The 3,548-nt window shown below is 46.6% G+C and overlaps 1 long non-coding RNA gene across 1 annotated transcript in view; it reads right to left on the bottom strand.

Annotated features, from left to right (window-relative positions):
• Positions 1-3,548, bottom strand: part of LOC106894225 — a 4,707-nt gene continuing 1,159 nt past the window's right edge. The window contains exons 2-3 of the long non-coding RNA XR_001413238.1: positions 944-1,039; positions 1-549 (exon numbers count right to left, since the gene is read on the bottom strand). This is a non-coding gene — a long non-coding RNA (uncharacterized LOC106894225). The remainder of the gene's footprint in view (positions 550-943; positions 1,040-3,548) is intronic.

Genomic DNA, 3,548 nt, shown 5'->3' with positions numbered 1-3,548 from the left:
TTTCCTTTGGCACTAATTGAGCTTGCACAGCTGTGCACTGATACCATTGTGCTCTCCGTCTCCAAAACACACAGGTATCATTTGACCAGGGGCTTTTTTCTGTCCTACCCAAGGAGGAGGGACATCTGCCCGTTGGCACTGCCCAAAAGAGATGCTACCGGACTGCCGGAGAAATGCACCACTGAAAGCCAGGCAGAAATCAAGTACTCCAGAGCACTCCTAAAAAGCAGGGGAAACCCCTCTGATGTTCAGTCGCCTTTTTTTAAACACGTACAACAAATACCTAACTGCTTAAGTACACCTAATAAATAGTATGCTAGAGCTATTTGGAAGTTGCAGTTCAAACAATGCAAGTGAGGTTGTAAATTCTAAAAGGCCACTACTCTGAATGAGAAACAATTCCATTTCTGAGAATCTCTTTGCGACTGAGGTCAAAACTACACATTGTAGATTACAGAAAAAGGACATTCTTGGAAGCCACAACTCACTAAAACCACATCAGGGCTGGCCATCACTAGTGACGAGGCTGCTGATGCTTCACGGCAAGGCCTGGAAAACACACAGAAGCAACACTGAGTTGTCTGGTTTAGTCCATGTCTCCTCTTTGACCTTGATTGCTTTTAGGACAGATGCCAGTAAGGTTTTTGAGTACTTCTTTAAGACATTCTAAAAAGTTTGTATCATGAAAATAAAGTCTGTTTCTTCTGAATATCTGCATTCTAACAGTTTCTTCCCTCTTTTAGTACAAAATTATTTTCATGGTATCATTTAACTAGTAAGCGCCCGGAAAGAGAAAATTATGCTTTCAGGAAGAGAAAATAAGCAGAGGGAAGTAAGCTTTGCATGGGTATAACATAAACAAGGTCTGTTCTGGAGCATGTTAACTTCAAAGTCCACACTACAAGGACCTTAGGCGAAATGCAGATGCACATCGCAGATGTACCTTGTACTCGCAGAGCACTCCAGATCCTTTCCATCTGTCCTGTGCTGTTGCAGCAGAAGAAAGGGCAACCCTGGAGAAACAGTGGCAGTTGACATTCTGCTGAGAAAGGAAAAAACCCTTTAGCATAGAGCAAAAAACTTCCTTTGTGAAGGTTTGCAAAGACCACAGCCGAGTGAAGGAAAAACTATTTGGCATCACCTCTGGCACAGCTGTGCATATGGGCCACTAGAGCTTTTGCATTTTCAAGACAACCCTGCTTTTTTTTGGCTCACTAGCAGCTTCAGTTTCACTAGAGCCACTTTCCCAGATACACACAGGTAACAGGCACAGATGCCTTCCTACCTTTTCTCAAGCCTACATAGAGCAAAGGTTTCCTCACCCTATACATCCCGAGTTGATTATTGTTGTTAAAAGCAATCCACCTGTCTTTGTAAACTGCCTCCTTGCAAAAAAGGAATTATTTTTTCCAGGCCATTTCTCCCAACAGTCAAACCAAACCAAGCACCACCAAACCTGCTCTGGGTCCCTCCCAGCTTTTGACTGCCCTCAGATTTACCAGGCATACGCTCTGTTCTGTCTCCCAACAGCAAAAGCACAGCAGCTCCCAGAGCAGAGCACAGCCCCACGGGTACCCACGCAAACCCTGCTGTTTGATGGGGAGCCCCCGAGTGCAGCCATGGGCCCAAGGGCAGCTTCAGCCACAACCATTTCAGGGGATGTGGCTTCTGAAGCTATAAGTTGAACACCCCATCTTCACACTTGGCCACAGCAGGAGTGATCCACAATGAGAACTCCAAAAAACCCAGTAACACTATTGCAAACCCACAGCAGTAACAGCAGCAGCTTCAGAGACATTTAGGCTGGGAGAAAAATAAAACAGCTTTATCCGGTGCACAGGAAAGCAGCAGAAAGAGAAAGGGGTCAGCATTCACGGCCCTTACAGTAGACAGGCATTCTCCTTCCATTCCTAAACCTGTCTGTTAGATCTAAATATCACAGCACTGCCATGGCCAGACTGAGAGCAAGGAACAACGGTCCCGCTGCCAGACAGTAGTGGCGCAGAACACATAGACAGAGGGACTTTCTTTTGCCACACACAACTCTGAATTTCCTGAAAATTCACATTTACCAAAAACAGCCACTTGGAACATACTGCCAAATAGCATCTGGCAATTAAACTTTGATGTGTGTTTGACACACACAATTTTTTGGGAACTTGTGATTTGCTTCCTGCTGCTGTTCTTCCTTCAGAAATTCTACTTGTAGCCCAGTTATTTGCTAGTGGCTCAAGCATTTACCTTCCTGATACTACCAGCAGTTTTACACAGGCAAGTCACTTAATTGCTCTGCTAAAATTATCCAAATGAAAGCTGTTACAGGCATAAAAGAGGATTGAAAAAAAAAAAAAAAAGAAAGATCAGGCAGCAAAAGAGCGCTGCAGGCTGCCACCTGCAGTCAACATCGCACCATGTTTTGGATACCACACTCCCACACAAAAATCAACTACACTGACACCACACACTAATAAAAATTGAGCTATGTTCCAAACTAAAAGGCTGTTTCCAAGTTGCCCATAAAATTAGTAGGAACAAACAGAAGAGAAACACTTGACCCTAAGGAAGGTCACAGGCACCTCTTAATTTATCTTAGGTGAAAGTTTGTTCTTCTACCTCAAAGGAAGACATTCTTAACTACCAAGGGCTCAATTTGGGCAGGAGGCACGCTCCGTTAACTGCAATTCCTCATCAGGCTTTCCCCACTGGCAGCAAATCTGCCTTTTCCGCAGAATGGACATGGAGCATCTGTAGCATCCCTGAACTCACTAATGTTTCTCCCCACCCCCCAGCTCAACACATGCAGTTACCTAAGCAGCAAGCGGAATCAGCCCTGCAGGACATCCTTCCTGCCCTGCAGAAGGTGATGCTGGGAAAAGAAGAGGAGAGAAATGACCCCGTTTGTCACAGCCAGCCAACAAATGCTCTGGCTCATGGCAGTTCCCGCTCCCTACCACTGCCGGCAGGCTTGCCGCCCGCTAACACACTCCAGGCAGCGAGCATTCCAGAGAATCACAGAATGGTTAGAGTTGGAAGGGACCCAAAAGATCATCGAGTTACAACACCCCTGCCCTGGGCAGGAACACCTCCCCCTAGACCAGGTTGCTCAAAGCAATCTAGCCTGGCCTTGAATTGAGCGAGATTGGCCTCCATCTCGCTGCAACTCCTGCTTGCCACAGCTCTGGCTAATACAAGCCCCTGCTCTGCACTGGTCCATTTCAGCTCCTTCTCTCCGCAAACTCCGGCTGTTTGCACCGCTCTGGCCTTTCGACCAGGGCGTCAATCATCCTCATATTTCCAGCATTACAATTAAACACCACTGCTGTAGGTGGCAGAAACGTTAACTGTTTTGAACGACTCATTACCTAATAACTAGCCTAAGCAGTGTGCAGAGAAGAGCTGGACTTGAAGAGGGCATGCGGGGTCTGATAAGTGCCTTTTTCCCCCCACAGACCACCTCAGACATCGAGTTCAGGTGGGTGTGTACCAGTCTCCCAAACTTCAGGGTCAGATGTGACCAGACCCTCCACCTTCAGGGAGCCTCCCCGCAG

This window comes from Calidris pugnax, unplaced genomic scaffold, assembly GCF_001431845.1.
Source record: "Calidris pugnax isolate Ruff unplaced genomic scaffold, ASM143184v1 scaffold187, whole genome shotgun sequence".
Taxonomy (NCBI): Eukaryota; Metazoa; Chordata; class Aves; order Charadriiformes; family Scolopacidae; genus Calidris; species Calidris pugnax.
The sequence above is the reverse complement of the archived record's forward strand: the minus strand, read 5'-3'. Positions and strand labels throughout refer to the sequence as shown.